We start from the raw sequence: 12,428 nt of genomic DNA on the forward strand, positions 1-12,428 counted from the left end.
CCAATATATATCCTTCATATATTAATCCTCTGAGGATGGATACATATTTGCGTGGAGGCCCCTGGCAGACATTTGGCGGTCTCCGGCTCTGTTCCACTTCCAAACACCCTGACCCCGGTTCCCCCACTCTTCACTGGCCTCCGCGCCTGCGTTCCTCCTGGTTGGCTTCTTTTTTCCCCCTACCCACTGCTGGCCCGCTGGTACAGGCGTATATAAGCCACGGCCTCCGGGGCCGCCACGCCAATATATAGCCGTGTGTCATACACTCCTCCTCCTAAATTTTATCGTTCATAGACTAATTCGGAAGGGTAGGAGCAGCCGCAGGTACTGGTCATTAACGCCTTTTCTGGACGTTTTATTAAAAAACCTTCCTGAGCTCTGGGGGGCCCCGCCCGAACCCCCTCTTCCGGGGCCCCCCTACCTACTCACCCTGACCAGGGCCGCCATGAGCCTAGAGCCACTCCTGAGTTGTGGCTGCAATGCTCCAATGACGAACCCACTAGTGCCTAATGTAAGCACACACTCAATCCCATTGCCTAAACGTTTTCAGTACAGGGACTTTCGCTGACATTTTTAGCTTTCACAAAAGACTTGTTTACGTATTTCATCTTCTCTTCATCAGGTAAGGCTCTCATCAGTTGAGTGAGAATTGAAAAGCCAGATGTAAACAATGAGGAGCACCCACACAGTTAAAAATAAAAAATAAAAAAGTTTTCTCTTCTTTATGGATGTGGCTTAATGTTTTGACAGTAATAAACCTCTTTAGACTTGCTTTTATTAGTGGGTAATTTGTGACCTAAATGTTGAACTTCTCTTGTTAAAATCTTGCGGTTAACAATTTGCAAAATCACTCTTATACACGATACTTTACATATGATGTTATGTTCCTAACACCAAAATGTCGTCCTAAAATGCTGTAACACTTGCTGTTGCTGTAAATGGTGGACCATGCGTTTTTCAAGCACTGCAGCAACTAATGCAGCACACAGTGGTAGTATCAAATGCTAAAAAGCATTGTTGCTCATATGCTGCTGGAAGATCATTCCTAGGAAGGCTATTGGCATTGCCAACAATGTCAAAAAGCTTGTTAATTTTATGCATTGTCTAAAATAGGCCTATTAAGGCTGTGTAAACTTTCAAACGTTCTCGGGTCCTGTTTTTTTCTCTATTTTTCAGCTATTCATTAATTCCACTCCTAGGAGTAACAGCCTCCATCAGCATTCTCACTTATTTGCTTCAGGTCCTCGCCCAGGTCAAACACTCCAGGGATTAATATTTAGTACAAGTAGTAACCCAGGCATCGTATAGCCTGTTTAAAATACAGCTATTAATACTTGGTACTCTCTGGCTATTCAGGATAGACATGATCCTCCAAACAGTGATATACATTGATGCTTATTAGAAGTACTCTAATGCTATGGCACTTATCCTTTTCACTTCTGTAGATCCCACCCACCGACCGTAATCATTACTGGAACCTAAGGACCCTCACTTTATTATTGGAATCCGGGGAACCCCAATGAGTCGTTACTTGTAGCCGAGGACCCCGGCCTAAATATTTTCAGTGATTTGAACCTCAAAACCATACACAAATTATACCGAAAGATGCATTAATCAAACAAGTACACAACTGATTAAATATTTTGTTTAATTCACAAATAAATATAAACACATTAATATTTTAATAGGAAGTTTGAAGCTTTTCTAAGTTCAGTTGAGACCACTCATTGTTCATTGCTAATTTTTAGAGCTCCATTTTAAAATTCCTTCACATTTTGGGGGTCTTTATATGCACATTCTTCATCTGTGTAGGAAATTGGGGTTTTGTTGCAGTAGTCTCCCCACTTTTTGCCTGATATTTGGTGCAACTTTGACTGGAGTGCACAGGGTACCTGCTAACCAGGTCCCCGGTGCTAGTGTTCTCTAGCACTGCATGTAATATTAGTAAGTCACCCCTACAGCAGGCCTTACAGCCCAAAGGCAGGGTGCATTATAATACTTGTGAGGACATATCTGCATGTGCAGATATGCCCCTGTGCTGGCCAGTTTAATTACTGATAGTACAGGCACACAGGGAAGCCATCTTCAGGTATGTATTGGGCATTGGTCAAAACGAGTTTTCTAGCTACATAATGGCTTCACTAAAACCTATGGTGTTTGGTGTCAACTGATTCCAGTGGTGGATTTATTAATACAAGCACCCAAAGAGTATTTTAGAGGTGCCCCTGAAAACCTACAGACCTGCATTGTATTGGGTGGCTGTTCCTGGCCAGTCTGCCACCACAGATTTCTGACCCCTGAGGTGAGAGCCCACACCATCTGAGGTCCGAAACGATGCCTGCTCTGAAAAGAGGTGTTATCACCTCCCCCAAGCAGGATCGCTAGTGAATCCATATATCAAGGCAGGAGGCTTCAAAGGACTCCACCACCTTTGATATGCAACCCTGGCTTCCAACAGGCAGGGAAAATATCACCCCTCCCCAGGGCCCATTTGGCACCAGGCCAGGAGGGAAAATCAGCTAGTCAGGAGTCTTGTTCACCCTCATGATAGTACCAAACGACCAGGAAAATTCAAACATTTTGGTTTTTGGTGTAATTGGGTCCTCTGGGTCAAGGTTATACTCACTTCCCACAGGAAGTGGGCATAGAGAGGGTGTAGTTTCACTAAAGGTAGGAAGCTCATTGCCTACTACCTGACACTGCCTGTAATGCCCCTAATTGCAGTTTATAGGTGGCACTCCTGGTGCCAGGACTTTAGAATTCGACTGGCACAAAGAAGTGGACAAAGAATACTGCTGACCTGAGAACAGACTTTGCGCCAACCCTGCCAGCCTTCCTGCTGCATCCAACCCATGTGGAGCAAGGAACTCATCCTGCCATTGTGCAGACTCTAAGAAACCTGAAGGGCAGACGCAGGCACCAAAGAAGCAAGGTCAGGTTCACTGTCCTGCCATTTACCAGGACTACCGATACTGCAGCTGCCCAGGAAGAGATCACCATACTTCCACAGCTCAGATCCATCCTCCCTTCAATCAGGCGCACCCTCAGACCCCTGCCCCCCCAGAATCCTACATCAGCTAATTGATGTGGTGAATCGTATTATAAACAATATCGTGAACTCCTCCCTCAACTCAGGCATTGTGCCACGAAAATGGAAACAGGGAATTGTTAAACCACTGATGAAAAAACATAATAAATCACCCTCAGACCTCTAATCTACGCCCGATATCTCTCCTCCTGGTCTTGGGTAAAATCACCGAACAATTGGTTTACAGAGAATTGAAAAGCCACATAGAAACTTACAACATCCTCCACCCCCAACAATCAGGGTTTCGCCCTCATCACTCCACAGAAACAGCACTAATTGAACTGACAGACTCCATAAAGCTGCTTCAAGACCAAAGAAAGAACTCCGTGCTGATTCTACTGGACCTCACTGCGGCGTTCGATACCATCTCCCATTCCATACTTCTAGGCAGACTAAAGGACATAGGTATCTCAGACGTGGCTCTCGCGTGGATAACATCCTTCCTAACAGACAGATCCCAAACCATTGCCCTGGGCCCCTTCCTTTCCAAAGAGAAGAAAGTCCGCTCTGGAGTCCCTCAGGGATCCATTCTGAGTCCTCTACTATTTAACATTTACCTAATCCCACTCATCTCTCTGATTGAATCATTTGGCATATTAGTAACTTCGTACACCGAAGACACCCAACTCATCGTGCCACTAGAGGACAACTCTATAAATGCCGAACTGAATCTCAAAAGCTGTCTAAAGGAAGTTTTCCTCTGGATGGAAGTAAATCACCTCAAATGTAACGCCAGCAAGACCGAAATCCTCCCAATGGGAAAAAATGTCAATTTCTGTCCCAACCGTTGGTGGCCGGAGGGCTCCACTGCTCCTCCCCATACCGTTACAACAGCAAGGAACCTCGGAGTCCTGTTCGACACTGAGCTGTCCTTTGACCAACACGTCCGGAAGGTTGCCGGAAGCTGCTTCGGCATCATTAAATCCCTTAAAAAATTCTTCGACTTCCTGCCCACAGACTCAAGAAAGACGGTAGCTGTGGCCCTAATCCTCTCCCGCTTAGACTACTGCAATAGTCTGATGGCAGGAGTTAAAAAATCTACACTAAAAAGACTGCAAAGTGTACAATATGCAGCAGCCAGATTAGTTCTAAAATTGCCCAGGAAATCCTCTGCTTCTGAGGCCATAAAAACTCTTCACTGGCTACTTTTGCACAAAAGAATATTCTTTAAAATTCTAATCATCGCCTTTCGGGCATTCCACTGCACAGGCCCTAAATACCTCACCAGGCGCTACCCCCACTACAACCCCCCCAGGACTCTACGTTCCTCTAACGACAACCAAATAAAGATAGCTAGGTTCAATCTCAAAACCTTGACTTATCTGTCCTCTAGAGCCTGGAACTCCATGCCTAAAACCCTTAGATCCCTAACTCTAGAATCCAAGTTCAGGAAGCAACTGAAAACCTGGATTTTTAATCTTCCAGGTGACTATGTCATGACAGCCATCTAATCATGCTTACGTAAATACTGCATACCCCCAGAAATAACGCAAAGATGCTCCTTTCGGAGCGACCGTTGCGCTCTACAAATACAATCACAAATGTAAATGTAAATGTAGTATACTTGTAAAGCGCACAGCTGCCCCAGCAACGGGGCGTCCCGGCGCTGTATAACTCTGGGGAACCCGTCCTGGCTTTCCCTGTGGGATGGTCCCTTGCTGGGAGTCCCCAAGGTGGAGCCAGGCATCCCCGGAATTGGTGGGGCCGTTGTGGAGATTAGGCAAGCTAATGCCCAGAGTTGCCGAGTGGAACTCCTGATTAGAGTAAGCACCGAAGCGAGAATTATCGAGTCCGCTGACCAAGGTCCACGACCCTGCCGCGTCGGGAATTGAACCCTGGTCCCGGGCTGACTTCTGCTCTCAGGCCTGCTGCCTCTAACCAGTGAGCCACACTACTCCACCAAATCACAAGGGAGGATGGACCAGACCAACCAGAGCAGCACAACACCAATACCTGGCATACCAGCCCTTGCAGCAACCAATGCTTGTGTCCAGAACGGACACCAACACAGGAAAACCGACCTGCACATCGTGGGATTTCAGGGACTGTGAGACCCACAACGAGAGTGGCCAGCTGTCCTGTTTACCCACCCCTTCGGCAGAAACCAAAGATAAAGTGTAAGTCCCCAACTGCTGCCACCTCAAAGCACCCTTGCACATGCGCCCCACAGCCCGAGTCCAAGGGAGGTGATGGTGGCCACAGGGTCGTGAGACCCACAAGAGCAGAGCCCATCCTTGGGTCTGGCCAGACTGGACTTCTAGTCGCTGCCTGAAGCCTCCTTTTTCAGGCCTCTTCCAACTGCAAGTGACTCCAGCACACGGCCAGAAGGCAAAAGACACCACTGCACCCGAACCCTATACCCCAAGAACTGGACCATCAGTGTCCCTACACACCCGAGCATCTCAAGGACTAAGGCCCCCTGTGGGTTCACCCGGACTGACCCCCTGTCCGAGCTCACAGCATATTTCTGACCAGATCGTTCCCCATTGAAGCGAAAGGGGCACAGACGCCGTAATGCACCTCTGCACCCGTACGCCCCAGAACCCCCCCCCCGGTGACCTGTCGGTGTGGGCCTTGGACATTGACCCCTAGTCACCTTATGTCCAGGAGAAGTATCTGGTAAGTTGCTGACAAGTTTTCAAACATAGGAAGATTCATAACTCAAAAAGTACTTGCCTGATTCGGATGACCTTGGTATCTAAATTCATATAATAAGAAGTGTTCTTTTTGTAAATTGGTTTTGGATTTCTTTCAATGTGTGTCTCACTTACTCTCTTTGTGCACGCAATAAATCTTTGGCACTACCCTCTGATCAGCCTGCCTGCTCGCCCACACTACCACAAAAGAGAACATTTAGGTTATCATTTGTGCTTCTCTCAGCCTATTGGGGTTTGCCTGGACTCTTTACACAGTGGACCTCATTTTGGTCCACTATATAAAGAGCCAGCTTCCTACATTGACGATTCAGTGGTGGGATACAGGACTTTGCATTTGATGTGCCACTCTCAGTATTGTGATTCCACTAAATCCTCAATTCACTTTAGTTGCCGAAAATATTTCTCGCTTTTTGCCAAATTTTGAGTTTGAACTTGTGGTACCTTGGGTAAGTCTCCCAGTCCTAGGTATTAGAAATGTATAAAGTATATTAGTAGTTAGGCCTTAAAAGCGTACATAATCTTTTTTGCAATTTAAAAAGGTCCCAACTACTTTAAAACCATCTCTGAGACAGAGGGTAATAGCCAGGTGCTCAACTCAGCTCCTTACAAAAAACTTAAGTTGGCTCAACTTAAGGACTTATGCAAAACAATGAACCTTGCCATAGGGTCTAAACCTAACGAGGCTTGTTTACAGACCCTGCTTGCTGAGGATTATGGAGCCATGACAACTGAAAAAAACCCTGAAGATGGAGGGAATGGAGATGCAAGTGAGGATGAGGAAGGTTCCAATGCCCCTACTGACAGTTTTGAGAGTAACTCTAGTAGTGCCCCATATGAAGTTTAAGAGAATCTGACATTCACAAATTAGCTAGGAGACTAGATCTAAAAGCAAAAGTCTTCGCTTTAGAAAAAGAAAGAATTGAGGCAGGCCTAGGATTCATCACTGGTGGCAGCAACAACTTAAATAGGGAGAAAGAAGTCGCTTTTGACCCTAACATCCCCAAAGGGATATTCCTTAAATATAGAGAAGGCGATATCACAAAACGGCTTACAGCCTTTGAAAGGGCCTGTAAGATGAGGAAATTCAAAAGTATTGGGGCTCTCTACTCTGGGAACTGTTTTCAGGAAAGTGAAGGGATAGATTCCTGACACTTGATGAGACAGATGCCTAGTCCTGTGACACCATTAAGGGAACCCTCATTGAGATATTTGGACTCGCCACTGAGAAGTATAGAATTAAGTTCAAGGGGACTCAGAAAACCTCGAGTCAGTTCTGGGTTGATTTTGTAGACTTTTCAGTTAAAACATTAGGTGATTGGGTAAAGGGAAGTCAGGTGCAAGACTATCATGGCTTTTATAATTTGCTTATGAAGGAACATCTTTTAAGTAACTGTACTTCTGAAACGTTGCATCAATACCTGATGGGCTTGGTCTCTCCCTAGGAGTTTGAGAAGAAGGTTAACCATTGGATCAAGACAAGAGTATACAAAAAGGGTAATGGAAAGGGGAAACCAAAAGAAAGGGGTTACTAAAAGAAAGGCGTTGGGTTGTGAAGCCCCCCTCCCCTTGTAGAAAAAGGGGGACCACTCCAAAAATACGAGGTTGGGCCACAAGAGATCCCTCAAAACAAAAATGGGTCCCAGGGCAAGACCTGTGATCCCAAAAAGGCTTGGTGCTTTGACTGTAAACAGACAGGGCACCAAACCAAGACCCGCTAGTATACCTCCAGGGATTGCCAGTGTAGCCTCTGAGGGTGATTCCTCGGATGAGGACATCCTTGTAGCTGTAAACTGGGTAGTGGGGCCAGAAGGTGAATTGGTGATTCCACAGGGAAGCAAACCTACTGAATCCCAGCCACTGCTTTGAGAGAGATCTGTGCAGGTCACACCATTGTACATGACAGGTTGGTATCCTCAGACCAGTATATCCCTGGTGAGACTAGAAGAGTAAGGGCTAGTCCAGGAAAGGTTACTGCCTGGTCTGAGTCTTTAGTATCCCTAGAAATAGCTTGGTCCCTTAGTTGGAGACGGGTGGTAGTCCTTTCAGACCTCCCCTCGATTATCTCCTTGGAAATGACCTCCAAAGGAGAAAATGTTCTTGTTCCAGTCCTCTCCCAAGGATTTTGGAAGTCCTGAAACTACAATTAGTACAAGTACGCCCCAGAAGAAAAGAAAAAGAAGATGGTGTAGGAAAGGCGGGCAACTTTTAGCCAAAGTTCCATTGAGCAAAGGAGACCCTACTCCAGCAGGGTAGGAGTCCACAGTTGGCACTAGTGAAGCCCTGCTCTGACATAAAGAGAGGAAGAGACTACATACCCAGTTGCAGTCTCCTAAATAATCATTAGTCTCACAGTCTGGCATTTGGGCCAGAGGAAGAAGAAGGAGATGGATGGAGTCCGAAAAGGAAGCTATTTTCTAGGCCTGCCAAGATATCGACTAGACGCCTCACTCGCCTTAATGTGACATGCTTCATCATTGGAGCCTATCCACACCACCAGGGCGGACTCAACTAAAAAGCTGCGAGTTCTTAGATAAGGTCTTACTGGATAAGCAGGGATCCAGATAAAGAGAGAGAGTTAAAAATACCTTGTGGAATACCCAAACAAATTCTTTATTGGTAGGGTACCGGGGGTATGGATAAAAAGTGTTATAGGGTTTCTATTGAGTTAGAATCTCTCAGTTAACCCCGTGTATCTATGCCAACATGTTTTGGCCCATACCAAGAACCCAACCGGGTCTGGAGTCTTCATGAGGGCTACAGGGATTCCATGCACACACTTGAGGCCTAAGGCTCTCACCTGAATCAGTATTCTGTTGGTGGAGGGTACCTAAGAAACGAAAAGGCATGTCAACAAGGAAGAGAACGGGTTAATATACAAGTTCTGTTACACAGGAGCCAAAAACATATCCATCACACTTTAAATTCAGGAGACGTTTTATTCCCATATCATTATGGATTTTGGGTACCTGTCCTGGTTGCAAATAGCTTCCCTAACCACATGGTGCATATGATCTTATTCTAGCTGAAAGTGCTGTCCCATATGAATAGCTCTAGTTTTGGTCAGTTACCTATCACCCTGTGTGTGAGTGGTAGGTCAAATACTGTGCAAACAGTTGTTTAACACCAATTCTAAATTAGCAAAATAAAGCATGACTAATCACCTGATAGGATATCCAGGTGCTTGCAGGTCCCGGAGGCTTATTCGAACAGCCAGGTCTTGAGGGCCATTCTAAATTCCAGAAGTGAAGTGATGGACGAGGGGTGGGGGGCTGGTCCAGGTCTTTGCTGCGATGTGGGAGAAGAAGCACCTCCACTTATGCTACAGTAGATGCGGGGAGTACGGGCAAATGAAAGAGAGGCGGAGCATAGTTTTCTCGGCAGTTGGTAGAAATTCAGGTGGTGGTTAATGTATGCGGTGCCTTGGTTGTGTAGAGCCTTGTGTGCGTGGGTCAGCTCCTTGAATTGGTATCTCATTTGTACGGGGAGCGAGTGGAGTTGCCTGAGGTGGCGTGTGATGTGGGTTTATTGGGGAAGGTTGACAATGAGTTTGGCAAAAGACACACAATTGATGGACGGAATGCAGAACAAATCAAAACATTTACCCCCAGTCAAGAGATCTGGGTTAAATCCATCATTCTTTTGCTCACCATGCCACCCCAGTTTAGACCTGGCCATATGCAAATCAGTCTTGACCCTGTGCCTCATGGGAACAGTCCTGCCCGAACTGCTAAGCCAGATCCTCGCTGGACCGAAACAAGCATCCTAGGACCGGTTTCGGGGTTTCACCCCTCTTCAGCCACGAGAGCTTGATTCCAGTGGCTCAGTGAGCCCAGGACCCATGTCTGGGCATACCTGGAGTCTGGCTGCGGTGTTCTGTATGGTCTGAAGACTCTGTGGGAGGTGTGGGACTATTCCTATATAGAGGGTGTTGCCGTAGTCCAGTTGGCTGGCAATGAGGACCTGTGTCATGGTGCATCTTGTGTGATGGGGTAGCCACTTGAAGACCTTACGTGGCATGCTCAGAGTGACGAAACCAGCAGTGGAGACCACTGCTGATATCAAACTGAACGGTGCTTGGTCCCACCTGATTTTCTTCAGCATAAGTGTGGTCAGAGGCAGAGATCCTGTTGGAAATGGAACGTGTACCCTAGAAACCTCAGAAAAAAAATTTGAGAGGAAAACATTGGACACTGAGTGTTTGTTGTGGCAAAAAGGTCTACCAAGGATGGCGCACAGCTCCAGAAAATATATGTTGTGTGCTGCTCCATTGGAGATGACCCTATGATCTCCACATCATTCAAATGACTATTCCCTTCATTACTGATACAGCCGTTATGACAATGACCTCTAGGAATGGCAAGTGGAATGGCTTTCCATCCTCATGACTTCTCAACCGAAGTCCTGAGACAGATCATGTCCGAAATGCATCACGGATACTGGGTACCTTGTAGCTCCAAATTCCACAGAACGGTCCAGATATGTTATGCATACTTGTAAAGTGTGATTTACCCAGGAGGGTATCCGGTGCTGAAAAAGCAGGCAGATGAAGACGGGCATGGCCTGAGTGATGAACCAAGTCTTCAGTTTCTTGCAGAATTCAAGAACTGAGGAGGTGGCTCTGATGTGCAAGGGCAAGTGGTTCAAGTCTTTAAGAGTGAGATAAGATAAAACACGACCTCTAGTTATGGTTTTATGTATGCGGGGGGGGTGCAAGTAGGAAACTGGCTGAGCAGAGGTGACTGTTTACTTTGAGAAAGTTGTTGAGGCATGTAAGGCCAATGTTGAATAATGCTTTGATTGTGTGACAGATCTGTGAGTGTTGGTGGGGAGCCCTTTGAAGATCTCCCTTAGCATCTTGAGTGTATAGAAGCAGGATGTGGAGATTGCATTTGCTTTGTCGGTCATGGTGAGTTGTCGGTCGATGACTATTCGGAGGCTCTTGGTGTGGATAGCTGGGAAAGGTGGACGTGTTCTGCGGGCCACCAGGTGGAGTCCCACAGCGAAATGTTTTTACCAAAGATTGCCACTTCTGTTTTGTCGGTTTTGAGCTTCAGGCAATTGGTTCTCATCCATCCAAGAACTGGAGTCATGCAGGTGGAGAAGTCGGTCGCTGTGTGTTCGGCCTCATTGAGTGCCAGCAGGATAGACAATCTTGGATTGAACTCACTAGCATATCCGAATGCCTGCTGAAAGACAAACTGAAGAGTTTGAAAGCGTTGTCTGGAGAAGACAAGGCAATGGATTGTTGCTGCTGCTTTTTCGTGCTTTGGCACTGCCTCTGACCGTAGAAGCCTTCTCTTTCTGCGGGCTAGGCTTAGAAGGTTAGTGCAGGCCTGTGGAGTAATCTGTGAACGTCCTATACTGCTGATGGAACTAGTGGACTGAGGATAACAACCTCACAAAATGAACCATAGCCACGCTATGTTTGAAATGTTCCAAGATCTCTTCGGCCTTCTTCCTAAATAGTCTGCCCCATGAAAGGACATCTCCATCTATGGCAGAATGTCTCCCAAAACTCTGGTGGAACGCATCTAGGTGGTACGTCTAATAATGACACTGGTGCCCATGACACAAGCTACTGAATCAGTGAACCAAAATCTGTTTGGTTGCGTCTTTTCCATCTTGCACAAACGTATTACACGTGTCCCTTCAACAACATGGGAAAACATTTGCTCACCGTTTCCCAGAAGGATAAGTGGTAGTATCCCAAAAGCGAGAATACATTCAATGAGCTCAGTGCCAGTGCCCAAAAAAAACTTTATTGCCCATTGCATTCAATAATTTTTGATTTCCTATCTGGCGCAGTGGAAGGAAAAGAGTTAAGAATAACATTACATGTGAAGACATGAACCCCGATGCACTCCGAAGTAAAATGTTGTGTTAGGAATTTAGGGTCTACGGTACCTAGCAAAGGGGTGGATCACTGCTGGAACAGAAAATTGTTTTTACCAGGCTGCCATGATTTATTTCACCAAAGCTTTATTAAATAACAACAGAGACTCTGAGGTGGAAGTTCCAAATTGTAGAATCTGTCAGGCCTTAGTCTCTTCAGTGGGCAAGTGGCAGGTCCATACCACCTGTTAGCCTCTGAACCACCACTGCAAAAGTTGCATTCTCTTTAATTGGGGGCAGCAAGGATGAATCTGTACAGGAAGGGTGTTCATGGGAGGTATCTAGGCCACCGTCATTCTGTGAGTAAGGGGACAAATCATTGGTATAATGTGGCGTGAGTAAATTATCTGCCTCCACATCATCCTAATGCTGAAGCTCTTGTATAGTATCAGAGTCTGACACAAAAATAGCCTCTATCTTCTGGAAGTACTTCTGCTGAGACATAGGACCTGGAGCAGAGTCAGCCTCTATTTTTGGCTGTGTCTTGGTTATGGTACATAGAGCATACTCTGGCCAAGGTTGGATAAGAATCTGGGACGGAGCCAAAAATGGATCTGGGCTTGGCACTATGGGATCTGACGGCAGTGCGGATGGACGTGTAACTGGCATGACCTGCAGAAGAGGAGTAGAGGCATGGCTTGGAGCTGCAAGTAGTACAGGCTAACACTGCCCAAGGTCACTCATCACTGGGGAAGGTCTTACTGGTTGATGTTAGACTATAGACCCCTCTTAATCCATTGGGCCAGAAGGCATGCCAGAGGGAGATGGAATGAATGTAAAGATATACAGCA

This window comes from Lissotriton helveticus, chromosome 6 (genome assembly GCF_964261635.1).
Source record: "Lissotriton helveticus chromosome 6, aLisHel1.1, whole genome shotgun sequence".
Taxonomy (NCBI): domain Eukaryota; kingdom Metazoa; phylum Chordata; class Amphibia; order Caudata; family Salamandridae; genus Lissotriton; species Lissotriton helveticus.